Genomic DNA, 16,966 nt, shown 5'->3' with positions numbered 1-16,966 from the left:
ACTGAAGGCAAGGTGAATAAATAACCCTCCATTGGGAGTCACAATTACTACTGAGTAGCATCTGGACATGGTTCAGTACAGGGTTTAAAGTTCTATAAAGAGACCCAGGGAATATCATCGTTAAGGCCAGACTGGTGGGTGTCTAGTTTGTAAACCCAACGCTGTTCCTTCTTGAACAGAAAAGAAGAAATGTCTGTCATATGTGTGCGAATGAAAGGATGTTCTAACACAGTCCATTTCAGGTCTTGAGGAGTGTGGCATGCCGTCACAAAATGTTGAGTCAGTTTGGTAGAGGTTTTCTTGCAACGGACAGTACTCTTATGTTCCAGAATACGTGTCTTAACTCTCCGTGTCGTCATCCCAACATACCGGAGTGAACAGGGGCAAGTGATAAGATTAAATTACTGGTGTTGCAGTTTGTATGATCAGTCAGAATCCACGGTCTTGATGTGCCAATGTCAATCTCAGTGGTATGTGCAGTGTGCAGTACTAATCCCTGGGGCAGTGGATGCCCTGAAACCTGGGCTGACATTGAAGAGTCCAGCCGGGACTCTAACAGTACCAGAGCCCAGCAGACAGCAAGGGACATCAAGATTCCTGAGACCCACTTCAAGAGTGGCCCAGCAGTCCTGAATTTGCCTCTGTTAGCTGTTGACCCCTGACTGTGAGGAGCACTTTTAGGCACAGGGGCCGGACAACTTACCAGCTCTGCACCCAGCCCAACCAGCCTGGGTAACAGCGAACTGGCTGTGCTCCATTGTCTCTAGGGCCCTTGCGACCCCAGCCCCCATTTGTACCTCCCAGACTTGTCCGCAAGTCCCTTTGTGCAGCATGTATTTAGAGGGCCCTCTACCTCGTAGCACCAGCTATCAACTCCATTAGCTCCCTGTGGAATTTGGGACGCACCCAATGAACTGTTAGTAGAACATTGGACCTTGGCTTCTTGCTATGTTAAACCCGGAAGGGGAACCCCTACAACTGTCTGTACAGTGTGCTTTACCTACCTTCTTTTTCCTTCCATAGGATTGTATGGTGTTTACTTGCGCACAACTTTAAACTATTTGCTTTTCTTTGAAAATTCATAAGAAATACAGTACTTACCTTTGAACCTAATTCTTGGTTCAAAAATATACAGAAAAATAATTATTTTTCAAATTTGGTCTCAGATTTATTCTTTGAGTGTATGTCTCATTTATTGCCTCTGTGAGTACAACAAATGCTTAGCACTAACCTCTGGTAAGTCTAACTGCTCACCCACACTACCACAAAAGAGAGCTTTTGTATTATCTACTTTAGTCTCAGTAAACCAATTGGGGTCCCACTGGACTCTCTGTTCAGTGTGCTTCTTTTTAGTACACTATATAGAAAGCCAGCTTCCTACAGCCCCCTTCCCAACTGTGCACTGGCCCCGCAGGCATCAGCCACCTCATGAGTGGTTAAATAAATATAGTCACTGAAAAACACAAAGGTTAAAGTGATATCATAGTTAGGTGAAATTTAACAATTTAAACACAAACCACTGAAGCTATAACTTGCACCTCCCCATGCACATTGCAGTCTCAATGTTATTTAAGATGTCAAAAGTGATATTAATCAATGGTGTCATAGAACTTGTCATGAATGATGTAATATGTGAGGTGAGAAGCAGTGCATGGTGAGGGTGTAAGTTATAGTTGGTTCTGTTAACGATAACTGGTGATTTTCTGTGGGTTTTAGAGTTTTTTTTGTGAGTTTTTCCTTATGTTCCAGCCGCCAATCAGGTCCTTTGGTCCTGTGCGAATCTTGTGCGACCGCGTGACTCTTGTGCGACTAGCCAATCAGATTTTTAGTTTTTATATATTCATTTTGTACCCTAATTTCTCTAAAACAGCTGAACAGATCTACCCCAAATGTCAACAAACATGCTTTCTGGGTAAAGAGTTAGCTTGCTGCCAAATTTTGAGTAATTCTGTTTAGCCATTTTCGTGTATCGTTGTCTAATTTTCCCTATGGAAATTGCATGTGGGAAAAAGGTTTTAGGCCCCCACCACTTTTTCCTGCCCCCCCCCACCCCTCTTTGTCAGATCACCACAAAACATTCCTGGAAGCAGCTGAGGTGGATTAACCTTTTGTTAGAAACTTTCTTAAAGATTTATCAAACGCCACCAGAGTTATTAGCGGAAAAAAATGATCTTTCTATGACAGCTTTAACTACTCAGTGGCAACTTTTGAGGTGAGAAAATTCAGAGTGTCGCTGGTGTTGTAGGGTGTTCTATACAAATGCTCACATCCATCACACTGCAGTTATATCCTTAACCTAGGTGTCAGCATACATAATATACGTCATGGACTATATGTGAACCACTACATCGTTACATTTTATTACATTCGCAAGAATAAAATATTGTTACTAAATGTAGTCACAAACACTACTTGAAGTAAATAACATATACAAAAGTTTAATTTGAATTATTACTGATATCACTGAGAATGGAGGACATTAATTTCAACTTAAGAAGGTTTTTCATTTTGAAATTAGTAATACCTAAACTAAATAATGTCATAAACATATATATGTATTACAAAATATATAATAAAGCTTTCTTTGGATTTTACAACAAAATGCAGCTATGTTGCACAGTCAGGCTTTCCGACCCCCCTCGTCGGTTTCAATTCCAACCGGCTTATTATGTATCAGCTGGTTGGAATTGAAGCCGCCGGGTCATTCCGGCTGGTTTCCAATGGGGTCTACGAGCCTGTTGGCCAGTTGGAACTGGTTCATAATCCCAAAGGGTGGGACTTTCCTCCCTTGGGATTACGATGCATCGTTTCCAGCATGGTTTCCATGCTGGCCAGTCTGACATGGAAACCAAGTCGGAAAGCATGTTTCGAGGCCCCCAGCAGGGCTCCCTTGTGTGTGCGGCTTCCGTTTGGGGGCTGAGGGGGCACCTATGGTGCCCCCTGTTGATCCCTTCATCCTGGATGAACAACACCTCACATTTCCCTATGAAAGCATGTATTACGGCTGGTTTATGGCCGTAATGCATGCTCCCATCAAGAAATGTCAGAATCCTAATGAGGTGGGCGGGACAGCCGACCGGAGGTTGGTTGGTCCTGTTAACAAGACGTGTCGGGCGGAATCAAGATATTATATTATATTAACCACTGTCAACTTTACATGTCATTTAACTAATGTAGGAGAGTAGGGTCTGCAATCCTATGATCACCCAGATTTTTTGCTTTTGCTTCATTGGTTTACGAGTTTCCCCGGCTGCGGGCCTGCCAATCAGACCCACAGCCTAGCTGTTCTCTCTCGAAATTAACACACATGTACATTAGGTGCATCCACTAATTGGAACTGGGCCGCCTTATCAGTCCCTGTATCAGCATACCACAGGTATCCAGGGCATCGGTGTACCCAGGGCCTACCAGGGGCTGCAGCATGTATTGTGCCACCCCTGGATGGCCACCCAAATCTGACACAACTGGCTGCACGACAGCTGGGTCAAGGTGGTGTAATCACCCGTTGCTGTAGGTGTAGTATTCCTATACCTAACCCTAAAATGGACGCATGGATTCCTGTCAGTCACTCCTATGGCAGGCCTTATCAATCCTGAAGGCAGAGTGCTGGGAATCATGTGAGATGGTGCTCTGGCGCGAGCTGAGCCCGTCGACGGCTTGCGGAGCCAAATCCTAATAGCCGTTCCATGGTGACGCGGGCCAACTACCTTAAAGTGCATTATAATCCTCGCGGTTATTTGCTAACTTTGGCATCGCGTCACCCAAACATGTCGAGTAAGGTGTCATACGAATTGGAATACGAACCCCTCGCCAGTTCTGGCGACGGGGTTAGCATTCCACCCTTCTAGAGGGACACGACATGGAAGTAACCTTGAACCCCGGTTAAAAGTTGACTCAAGCCTCAGCATCACAAAATGGATGCTGCCACCAGACACAAGTCTGACCTCCTGCTGCTGGGAGACCTTCCAGCGAGGGGAGCTTGGACAAAGGGTTTCCTGTCAAGGGCGGTGTTAGCACCCTCCCAGACAGGGTTTGTGTATCCCAGGTAGGCAGGGCTGAAAGGAAGGTGATTGCAAGTGGCACCCCGGTGCTCACTGTGCATAGCCCAGCTCAAACCAGTTTCGGGGGCACACCAGCCCCTGAGCTGGGGCGAAGCCGGACAAAGGATAGGGGTGTAACCACCCCCCTCCTGGTCCCACCCATAGGTAGGACCTAGTCACAGACCAGCCCCTTTTTCCTAGAATAAAGGTGGGAGCGGGTCCCCTTCCCAAATTGGATAATTCTGAATCTTGAACTACTTTCCACGAAAGGAACTCTTGACTATTTCTGAAGACTCTCCCTTGTGGCTAAGGAGTAGCCACCCTGCACCAGCAGGCACCACCTAAGCGCTTGCGGTTTGCTGTACGTCTCTCCCACGGATCAAGACTGCCCAGCTCGACGAGACCCGGGTTCCCTGCCATCTCTGACCTCTACCTACATCATCAGCCCAGCTGAGATTCGTAGGTGTGACGAGACCTGCGGGACCGGCCATCTTCAGAACCTGCACGACGCTTATCTAGCACGCCCACCGAGGGACCCTCGAGTGAGTGCACCTAGGGTTTGAGAAGCCCTAACCCTGAGCGGCTCCAGCACCGAAGTCCGCCTCCCCAGCATCCACGAGATCTGTGTGGGGGCCCTTCTGCTCCTTGCTGTTCACCGCGTTGTCCAACCACTCGCCGACAGGCTTGTGGCCCTCTTCACGACGCACCACGATAGTTTGTTTTCATCACTGGTCTGGTTGCTCCAGACTGGCCCTTGCTCCCCTTCAACAGAGGAGTACCTCGGACCCTCCTGGTCCACTCCAGACGCCATCTTGACTCCCCCGCGTGGGTTTGCCACTGCCAAGACCTGCTGCCCCACTCCTGGGCCCAGCATCATCGACAGCAGACACCTTCGTGGGACAGCTCGCCCTCCATCCTGGTCGCCGCCGCGCCTCCTGGTCCGAGGAACAGCCGAGTCCGACGTCATCCACTCACCTAGTCGAGGTGACTTCAGCCGGTGCCTTCCTGGTACCCACACGATCGCTGGCTAGCGGTTGAGAACTGAGTCCCCTCTGCTTTCAGGTTTCCTTCAACACCGATCCAGGCTTGGATCTCGCTGAAACATCGACACTGGTCGCCTGCCAGCAACTTCTTCTTTCAGGCTCCTGAGACTACAACGAGGACTCCCGACATCTTGCTGAACCCCACGCAGCCGCAGCCTCTGGGCTAGGTAACTCGAGCATCTCGGTGCTCCACCGTAGGTTCACTCTACAAGTGTCCAGTTCCTTTTTCGTTTAGTCCCACTGATCGGATTCCTCCGGAATCAGTAACTTTAAACTATCTAACCTTTCCCATTCCACTTGCAGTGTATATGGTTTCGTGCCCTCCGGGCGCTTGTGTAAATTGTGCAACCAGAAGTATTCTCATAAGAGTTTTGTAGTGTGCTTAGCTCTCTGACTCATTAAGAGCCAGGGTAGTCTTGTTATAAATAAATATCCTTTATTTCCATAACAGCTTGTGTGGTGTCCTTTCACTTGGTGTTCAAGGGGTATATGTGATGGTAAACAGCTGGCTTAACACGCCCTCTAGAGTTTAGCCTAAAGACTGCTCATATCCACGCTACTAGGATAGCTGGTCTAAAAGGTTGACTTACAACCAATCATCAATAAGGGTCGTTTGGAATGATACACAGTGATCACTAGAATAGTGAGCACTACATATCAGGCCAACTTCTCACATTGGTGAGCAGCGGTTGGGATTTGAGCTTGCTGTTGGTTACCACACACGTATCCTAAGAATATCAAAGTGAAAGATCACATAAGTACCCAGGTACATATAACTTAACTTAGAATACTCTGAGTTCTACTGAACCAGCTGTTGTAGTGTAACAGGACTTAGCACACCCTGACTACAACTCTTAGCAAGGGATCAGTAGGTAAACAAATAGTGTAGGTAGGTGCATCACTTACACCTCACTAGAAAGCATGTCGGTCCACGGAGAGTCTGCAGAGACTCCCTTAGTGGTCAGTGACCCTCCACAGGTCGTGTCACGATATGCAGCTCTTAGCTTCAAGGAGATGAGACAACTGTGTGCCTCCAGGAAGCTAAACCAGGGTTCTAACCCTACCATCGCATTTCTGATAGGTCTCTTAGAGACGTACGATGCTAGGAGGTCCTCTAACACAGGTCCCCCCAATGCTGATGGGAACATGCCTCCCTTAGAGGGAACCCTTGGTGACCCGGACCTCGACCTTCATACAGAGGAGGAAGACGAGGAGGAGTTATCAGGAGACGAGGCAAACAAAGGTCCAGTGGTAGTCGGCAGGCTTACGAGGACCAACTTAAGCAGGCATGAGAATGGAACCGGGGGAGCCCCGGCCCCACGCTCAAGCAGGCCTAACATTGGGAACGGACGAGCTAGGTCTCTCTCCAGAGGCTCTAACAGATCTGTTCGTACACATGTCTCTCAGGCATCTTCTCAGAGAGGAATGACGTCCCCTCAGAGAAGGGAGCATGAAGCGAAGATGAGGGAAGTCAATCTGAGGATCGAGCGGGAAGAACTTGCCCTCGCCAAAGAAAGACTTGCCTTAGCCCGAGAGCAGAAATTAAGTGGGTTAGATCCCACTGGTGGCAGCACTCTCATTAGAGAAAAAGACAGGGGTATAGATACTAGACACCTGAGTAAAATAGTGCCCCCCTTTAAACAAGGGGACGACATCCACAAGTGGATAACTGCTTTGGAGAGGGCCTGCACTGTCCAGTGCGTCCCCCAAAGTCAGTGGGCAGCTATACTGTGGCTCTCCTTTGAGGGTAAAGGACGAGACAAGCCCCTCACTACTAGAGCTGAGGATGCGAACAACTACCAAGTCCTGAAGAATACACTGATTGATGGGTTCGGCTTAACCACCGAGCAGTACCGGGTGCTGTTCAGGGACACCCAGAAAACTCAGTCTCAGGATTGGACTGACTTTGTCGATTGTGCCACTAAGGCTTTGGAGGGCTGGTTGCTGGGTAGCAAGGTTACTGATTACACAGGATTGTACAATCTTATCATGAGAGAACAGATTTTAAACAACTGTCAGAACCAATTGTTGCATCAGCACCTTGTCGACTCGGATCTGACCTCTCCCCAAGAATTGGGAAAGAAGGCAGACAGATGTGTCAGAACAAGGGTCAAGCAGAACCAGACTCAGAACCAGGGTGGTCAGAAGAAAGCAGACCAAAAGGGTAGTAACAAGAACGAACAAAATGACCAGAAGTCTTCGACAGGTCCCCAACAAACTAAAGAGGGTGGGGGTCAGGCTTCACAGAAGAAGAAGACTCAAGAAGGCCAGTCAAAAAGGTGGTGCCAATACTGTAAAAGTAAGACTCACTGGTTTAGTGAGTGCACCAAGAAAGGAGGGAAAACTCCTGCCACTGCAGCCCCTAAGGCACCTGCACCCCCTAGTACAGTCAGCAGTGGTAGTGCGCCTCCCAAGGCATTAGTTGGGTTAACCTTGGGAACCGAGGGGAGTGACGACTTAGTCAGCACGCTCACTCAGGCCGTCCTTGTCTGTACAGGGGATATGGATATGTCCCCTGGTGCCAGTCCCAATACTTTGGGCAAATACAGACAGACACCTTTGATCAATGGAAAAGTGGCTCAGGCCTACAGGGACACTTGTGCCAGTGTCACCATGGTGACGCCTAACTTTGTGGACCCTGGACAGATCATGCTAGGTACCGATTACCTAGTGACCAATGCCAGCAATGTCACTACCAATCACAGTATGGCAGTTGTTGATTTCTCCTGGGGAGGGGTAAGTGGCCCGAAAAAGGTTGTGGTTAGTTCAGACCTCCCCGTAGAATGTCTGTTGGGCAATGATTTGGAAACGTCACAATGGTCAGAAGTGGAGCAGAGGACTCACATGGAAATGTTAGGCTTGCCAGCACATGTCCTTGCTGTGACCAGGTCACAGGCCAAAAGATGCCCCACTGAACAGGTGCTGGATCCTGGAAGAACGGACCAGACACCTTCCAAGAAAAGGAGCAGTAAGGGTAAGGCTTCGCCTTCCCCCTTGCCCCAGGTCGTGGATCAAGTCTCTGAGGAGGCTGACCTTAAAGAACTGAGGGAAACTGAGCCGAAAGAGCTTGAACCTGGTCAGGTTGAGTTTCTGGGCTCAGGGGGACCCTCCAGGGAAGACCTGGGGAAGGCACAGTTAGACTGCCCCTCACTTGAACCCCTCAGACAGCAGGCTGCTGCTGAGGCTGCAGGGAACGCCACAGGTACCCACAAAGTGTACTGGGACGATGGACTCCTGTACTCCGAGGCAAGAGACCCCAAGCCTGGCGCGACCAGGAGGCTGGTCATCCCCTTGTCTCTGAGAGGTTTCCTTCTTACCTTGGCCCACGAGATTCCCCTTGCAGGTCACTTAGGCCAGAATAAGACTTGGGACAGAATTGTTCCACACTTTCACTGGCCCCACATGTCCGAAGATACGAAGGAGTTTGGCCGCTCCTGTGTCACTTGCCAAGCCAGCGGTAAGTCAGGTGGCACGACAAAGGCCCCCCTTATACCACTACCGGTGGTGGGGGTACCCTTTGAATGAGTGGGGATCGACATTGTCGGACCAATGGAACCCCAGACAGCATCAGGGCACAAGTTTATACTGGTGGTGGTGGACCACGCCACCAGGTATCCTGAAGCTATTCCCCTTAGGACCACTACAGCACCTGTTGTGGCACGAGCCCTAGTTGGAGTGTTCTCCAGAGTGGGCTTCCCTAAGGAGGTTGTCTCTGACAGAGGTGCAAACTTCATGTCGGGATATCTGACTGCTATGTGGAAGGAGTGTGGTGTCAACTACAAATTCACCACACCCTATCACCCACAATGCAATGGGCTTGTTGAGAGATTCAACAGGACCCTAAAAGGGATGATTCATGGACTACCTGAAAAGCTTCGGCGGAGATGGGATGTCCTGATACCCTGCCTCTTGTTCGCCTACCAAGAGGTCCCGCAGAAGGGGGTTGGCTACAGCCCTTTTGAGCTTCTGTTCGGACATCCTGTAAGGGGACCCCTTTGTTTGGTAAAGGAAGGATGGGAGAGACCTCTCAAAAAGCCGGCATCAAACATTGTGGACTATGTGCTCGGTCTCCGCTCGCGGATGGCTGAGTACATGGAAAAGGCATCTAAAAACCTTGAGGCGAGCCAAGAATTACAAAAAGCTTGGCACGACCAAAAGGCTGTCCTGACTGTGTATCAGACTGGGCAGAAGGTGTGGGTGCTGGAGCCAGTGGCCCCAGCAGCACTCAAAGACAAATGGTCTGGGCCCTACACGATCATTGAGCAAAAGGGAGAGGTCACCTACTTGGTAGACCTGGGAACTCCCCGGAGCCCCCACAGGGTGCTCCATGTAAACAGGCTCAAGGCATATGTCGACAGGGAGGGCATGGGCTTGCTCATGGCCACAGATGAGGGACAGGAGGAGGAGAGTGACCCTCTCCCGGACCTGCTCTCTCAGAACCCTGACGATGGGTCGGTAGATGGTGTTATCTTTTGCGGCAGCCTCTCTGGACATCAACAAAAGGATTGTAAACAGGTTCTCCAATCCTTTCGACATATGTTCTCTCTGACACCCAGTCAGACCAATTGGTGTACCCATGAGGTCGACACTGGGGACAGTCTGCCCGTAAAGAGTAAAATCTATCGACAGCCTGATCATGTCAGAGACTGCATCAAGACAGAGGTGCAGAAAATGTTGGAGCTGGGAGTCATTGAGCCCTCGGACAGCCCCTGGGCTAGTCCAGTAGTTCTCGTGCCAAAACCTCACACCCAGGGCGGTAAGAAAGAGATGAGGTTTTGCGTGGACTACAGAGGCCTCAATGCAGTCACTAAGACTGACGCCCACCCGATACCGAGAGCAGACGAACTTATAGACCGGTTGGCTTCGGCCAACTACTTAAGTACGTTTGACCTGACAGCTGGGTATTGGCAAATCAGGTTAGCTGAGGAGGCCAAGCCCAAAACAGCATTTTCTACCCCGGGTGGGCATTATCAGTTCGTGGTAATGCCCTTTGGTTTGAAAAATGCACCTGCCACCTTCCAACGGCTGGTGAATCGAGTTCTCACTGGGTTGGACGACTTCTGTGCGGCGTATCTGGACGATATCGCTGTCTTTAGCTCCACCTGGGAGGATCACCTGGTCCACCTGAGGAAAGTGTTAGAGGCCCTGCAAAAGGCAGGCCTCACTATCAAGGCCACTAAGTGCCAGATAGGGCAGACACAGGTTGTATACCTGGGCCACCTTGTAGGTGGAGGCCAGGTTCAGCCATTGGAGAGCAAAATACAGGCCATACAGGACTGGGCTCCTCCAACCACCCAGACTCAGGTTCGAGCTTTCTTGGGCCTGACTGGTTATTACCGGAAATTTGTCAGAAATTATGGATCCATTGTGACCCCGCTAAACGATCTGACAAGTAAGAAGATGCCCAAAAAAGTTCAGTGGACAGCAAGCTGTCAGAAGGCATTCGATGACCCAAAGCAGGCCATGTGCACAGCACCTATCCTAAAGAGTCCAGACTACTCCAAACCATTCATTGTCCAAACAGACGCTTCGGAGTTGGGTGTGGGAGCTGTTCTATCTCAGCTGAATTTTGATGGTCATGACCAGCCCATAGCTTTCATTAGCAGGAGGCTGACCCCCAGAGAGAAGAATTGGTCAGCTATTGAGAGGGAGGCCTTTGCTGTGGTTTGGGCCCTGAAGAAGTTGAGGCCATACTTGTTTGGCACTCACTTCAAGATTCAGACCGACCATAAGCCCCTCTTGTGGCTAAATCAAATGAAGGGTGAAAACCCCAAACTACTTAGGTGGTCCATTTCCCTACAGGGGATGGACTTCACAGTGGAGCATAGACCTGGCACTGATCATGGCAATGCAGATGGGCTCTCCAGGTATTTCCACTTAGAGCAAGAAGACTCACCTGGTCAAGGTTAGCTTATTGTCCCAAAGTTTGGGGGGGGGTCATGTAGGAGAGTAGGGTCTGCAATCCTATGATCACCCAGATTTTTTGCTTTTGCTTCATTGGTTTACGACTTTCCCCGGCTGCGGGCCTGCCAATCAGACCCACAGCCTAGCTGTTCTCTCTCGAAATTAACACACATGTACATTAGGTGCATCCACTAATTGGAACTGGGCCGCCTTATCAGTCCCTGTATCAGCATACCACAGGTATCCAGGGCATCGGTGTACCCAGGGCCTACCAGGGGCTGCAGCATGTATTGTGCCACCCCTGGATGGCCACCCAAATCTGACACAACTGGCTGCACGACAGCTGGGGCAAGGTGGTGTAATCACCCGTTGCTGTAGGTGTAGTATTCCTATACCTAACCCTAAAATGGACGCATGGATTCCTGTCAGTCACTCCTATGGCAGGCCTTATCAATCCTGAAGGCAGAGTGCTGGGAATCATGTGAGATGGTGCTCTGGCGCGAGCTGAGCCCGTCGACGGCTTGCGGAGCCAAATCCTAATAGCCGTTCCATGGTGACGCGGGCCAACTACCTTAAAGTGCATTATAATCCTCGCGGTTATTTGCTAACTTTGGCATCGCGTCACCCAAACATGTCGAGTAAGGTGTCATACGAATTGGAATACGAACCCCTCGCCAGTTCTGGCGACGGGGTTAGCATTCCACCCTTCTAGAGGGACACGACATGGAAGTAACCTTGAACCCCGGTTAAAAGTTGACTCAAGCCTCAGCATCACAAAATGGATGCTGCCACCAGACACAAGTCTGACCTCCTGCTGCTGGGAGACCTTCCAGCGAGGGGAGCTTGGACAAAGGGTTTCCTGTCAAGGGCGGTGTTAGCACCATCCCAGACAGGGTTTGTGTATCCCAGGTAGGCAGGGCTGAAAGGAAGGTGATTGCAAGTGACACCCCGGTGCTCACTGTGCATAGCCCAGCTCAAACCAGTTTCGGGGGCACACCAGCCCCTGAGCTGGGGCGAAGCCGGACAAAGGATAGGGGTGTAACCACCCCCCTCCTGGTCCCACCCATAGGTAGGACCTAGTCACGGACCAGCCCCTTTTTCCTAGAATAAAGGTGGGAGCGGGTCCCCTTCCCAAATTGGATAATTCTGAATCTTGAACTACTTTCCACGAAAGGAACTCTTGACTATTTCTGAAGACTCTCCCTTGTGGCTAAGGAGTAGCCATCCTGCACCAGCAGGCACCACCTAAGCGCTTGCGGTTTGCTGTACGTCTCTCCCACGGATCAAGACTGCCCAGCTCGACGAGACCCGGGTTCCCTGCCATCTCTGACCTCTACCTACATCATCAGCCCAGCTGAGATTCGTAGGTGTGACGAGACCTGCGGGACCGGCCATCTTCAGAACCTGCACGACGCTTATCTAGCACGCCCACCGAGGGACCCTCGAGTGAGTGCACCTAGGGTTTGAGAAGCCCTAACCCTGAGCGGCTCCAGCACCGAAGTCCGCCTTCCCAGCATCCACGAGATCTGTGTGGGGGCCCTTCTGCTCCTTGCTGTTCACCGCGTTGTCCGACCACTCGCCGACAGGCTTGTGGCCCTCTTCACGACGCACCACGATAGTTTGTTTTCATCACTGGTCTGGTTGCTCCAGACTGGCCCTTGCTCCCCTTCAACAGAGGAGTACCTCGGACCCTCCTGGTCCACTCCAGACGCCATCTTGACTCCCCCGCGTGGGTTTGCCACTGCCAAGACCTGCTGCCCCACTCCTGGGCCCAGCATCATCGACAGCAGACACCTTCGTGGGACAGCTCGCCCTCCATCCTGGTCGCCGCCGCGCCTCCTGGTCCGAGGAACAGCCGAGTCCGACGTCATCCACTCACCTAGTCGAGGTGACTTCAGCCGGTGCCTTCCTGGTACCCACACGATCGCTTGCTAGCGGTTGAGAACTGAGTCCCCTCTGCTTTCAGGTTTCCTTCAACACCGATCCAGGCTTGGATCTCGCTGAAACATCGACACTGGTCGCCTGCCAGCAACTTCTTCTTTCAGGCTCCTGAGACTACAACGAGGACTCCCGACATCTTGCTGAACCCCACGCAGCCGCAGCCTCTGGGCTAGGTAACTCGAGCATCTCGGTGCTCCACCATAGGTTCACTCTACAAGTGTCCAGTTCCTTTTTCGTTTAGTCCCACTGATCGGATTCCTCCGGAATCAGTAACTTTAAACTATCTAACCTTTCCCATTCCACTTGCAGTGTATATGGTTTCGTGCCCTCCGGGCGCTTGTGTAAATTGTGCAACCAGAAGTATTCTCATAAGAGTTTTGTAGTGTGCTTAGCTCTCTGACTCATTAAGAGCCAGGGTAGTCTTGTTATAAATAAATATCCTTTATTTCCATAACAGCTTGTGTGGTGTCCTTTCACTTGGTGTTCAAGGGGTATATGTGATGGTAAACAGCTGGCTTAACACGCCCTCTAGAGTTTAGCCTAAAGACTGCTCGTATCCACGCTACTAGGATAGCTGGTCTAAAAGGTTGACTTACAACCAATCATCAATAAGGGTCGTTTGGAATGATACACAGTGATCACTAGACTAGTGAGCACTACATATCAGGCCAACTTCTCACAACTAATACCTTGGATTGCAATTCATATTAAATGCAAAGGGTTAGTAATAAAAATCACTTGTAGTGGATGACAGTATTTTAACAGTAGTTAATAGGTTGTGTAAATCACTGACAGAATATCAGAAACAGAAATATTTTGTGGACATAATATTGTGTCAAAAATATCGAGGACCAAAATATTGGAAAGGTAAGTGCAGATAGGTAAGTATAGATTTACTGTTAACACCACATATACATAACTTGACAATATATATATTGTCAAGGTACATATATGTGGACTTTGCATAGTATAACGTTGCTTACCTATAGAAACTTACCTTCACGGTATTTGTGTTTTTGATATTCTTGACACAATATTTTGGTCCATGATATCTGTATCCGATAGTCTGTCTAAATACCATTTGTGCAGCCAATCACAATTTTAGTAATAAAACAAAAACATATTTATGTAATTGCATACGATATATGCCTTCATGACTACTGGACAATATAGCTAGCGATAGTTGGTCAGGGTCCCTTTCACAAGTATTTCCAGTTCCTCTGGAGGGAAGTCGGAGACCCTTGTCACCTTATTCTTCTGCTATGGTGGGGCCCAGTAGCAGAAAAAGAGCAACAACAGGTGAGAAGATCTGCTTCACCTGATGAGTAGGAGGCAAGTGACAAAATTACCCTAAATATGTGTATGCCAAGATGACAGGAAATTCTGTCAGTGTATGTGTACATGTTGGATAATGGATTCTGTAAATCGCGGAGCGTTGTAACCAATGCAGGACTGCGTACTGTGGAAAAGGTATGTACAGACTCCAGTTAGGAGTCAGTTATCCATGATTGTTTCACCACCATAACCTTACATTGTCCGCATATGGTATGCCTGATAATATTATCAAACAATGGAATTCCTAGGGTCTATACAATTACCGGAAGTGCCAGTAAGTGAAAGTACAAAAAGCCGAAAGAAACAAAACAACACTACCTCCAAGTTGTAACCTAAACCGGTGTGGTAGTGGTCAACCTATTTGGTAAAAATTGGCAATCAGAGTGCGTCTAAGGGCAGATCCCTTTTAGGACGTAATCCCTCACTCACCAATGGTGACATGCTTCATCATCACTGAGAGGGAGGAGCTCAGGGATGTTTTGTTTATGGTTTTAGTGGATCGACTAAATCCACATATGATGAGCAAAGATGTATGAGTGAGGATGCAGCGCAAACAATAAAGAAGAATTGGTGATGATTAAAACTGGCTAGGAGGCATCAAAACTATACTTTAATCAAGAGATGCCTACTGTCAGGATTAAAAAAGCAGTGAGTGCACCTGCGGTATGGATTTAAACCGCTATGGTGTAGGTTTAGATGGTCAACATGTTTCAGCCCTAGAAGACCCAAACTGGATCTGGCTTTCGTCAGGACCTTACAAACAAGCTACTGCCAAAACTGGAGTGAAAAAAACTGAAAAGGATATGTGGCCAGAGCACTGTCATTGGCCTCTACCAACAACTGCTGATACCTGTAATGGAAAGGAGATGACATACATCAGGTATATACAAAAATGTATCAGCAATGTGAATACGCACTGAGAATGATCTGCATAACCAATAATAAAAAGAAGAAGTCAACACCTTACCCGCCAAGGCTGGGTACAGGACCTCACCTCTACCTGGCAACCGCTCAGGAAGGCAGCGCCGCTCTACAAAGAATATATTTGAAATTTGTAGAATGCAAGTATAGGTAGGTAAACATTCAAAAGAAACCAAAGAAACCTGATCGTCTAGTAGTAAAAGTAACCACTTGCATCGATCATACAAGCTAAACTTTGTGTATAGAGCTGTTAGTTTATGATAAAAAGGAAAGGTTCACACACAGAAATATCAGTGTTCAATATCCGTCACAATGGATTTGGTACGACAAATCAAACAACATGAGACTGCTACTCAAGCAGCTATTTTATCCCAATTATATGTGAAAGGAGCAGACGCACCATAACAACTATACTCATAATAATTGAAAAACACATAGTGCAATATTCATCTTGAAATATGGACTAACACTAACCATAGAGTTTTATCCTAATTGCAATAAAAAATGGATGGAAAAAATGGAACAATACTACTAGTGCCTAGCAGTTAGACACAGTATATCTCACAGTGTCCCCAAACCAACGCGATTTTTCTAAGGACCTAGAGCCACCTGATCATATTGTAAATACTGCAAATGGACAAAAGGATACCATCACACTCACCTATCCGTCGGTACTACTAGACCCGGAGAGCCTGCTGCCGGAGGCGAGTGCTCACCGAAAACCACGCTCTTAAATACCCCTCTCGATCAATCCTTAATCGGCCTCCGGTGGTGCTCGAAGTGCTTGGTTGCGCATGCTCAATGTTTTTGACGTTAATGCGCCTGCGCGAAAGCAAGGATACTACACTCGGCGCATGTGCCGCATTGGCAAAATCGCAGAACGCTACCACGGAGGTACTGCGCACGTGCGCATAAGAAATGTGTGCTTAAGGTGAAAAACGCGTGCTAGTACGACAGGGTAGTGTTGGCAAAGCATCTCTACGGTAAAAAGGGGCTTATCTCATAAAGAGGCCGCATGTGGGACTGCTAAGGGCAAAAGGCTATTCAGATAGACGTGAAAAAAACGAATGGGTGGTATCATGTGTCAAAGCGCTCCAACGCGCTAGCTCAATGACGTAGATGTTAATACATAAAACGAGAGTTATCAGCTACAACATAGGCTCCACACAGGCAGACACGTAATTCGCTGATCAAAAGTGCTGTACATATACTCATAAATTATATGAACATAAACAGCAAAAGGCGCACCACAACCTCAAATTAAGTCAAAATCAGTCCATGTACATCCAATTTTTCTTTTCCAAAATGATCTTCTTTATTTTTCATATATAAAAATGACATTTAAGAACAGCCAGAGCAGCCGACGCGTTTCGTCCACTTGGGACTTCTTCAGGGCTGCAAAGTATATATATAAAACAATGTATAAATACAATGAATACCCACATACAATATCTACAGAACAAACAACATTATTATGAATCTTAGACAGATGCACATAAAGTACTAATGAGACGGAAGACAGAGGACAATAATAAACTAAACATGTCAGGACATAAACAAATTAAAAACAAGGTTATAAATCAGTTAATCCTTGCTATTGATTTATATTCAATAGTTTTCGATATCAGTAAGTAATCAACTCTATGGCATGTTTCCGGGTAAGTAGGAATTTTAAAACTGCACAATTGTGTGGTGCGACTGGTTTTTAGAAGATTGCATAAACCATCGTTAGTTGGGTCAGAGGGGATAAAAATAGCTATCAACAGGCTCAAAGTGGTGTCA

Source organism: Triturus cristatus, chromosome 10, assembly GCF_964204655.1.
Source record: "Triturus cristatus chromosome 10, aTriCri1.1, whole genome shotgun sequence".
Lineage (NCBI taxonomy): Eukaryota > Metazoa > Chordata > Amphibia > Caudata > Salamandridae > Triturus > Triturus cristatus.
This window is presented reverse-complemented; position numbering follows the sequence as displayed.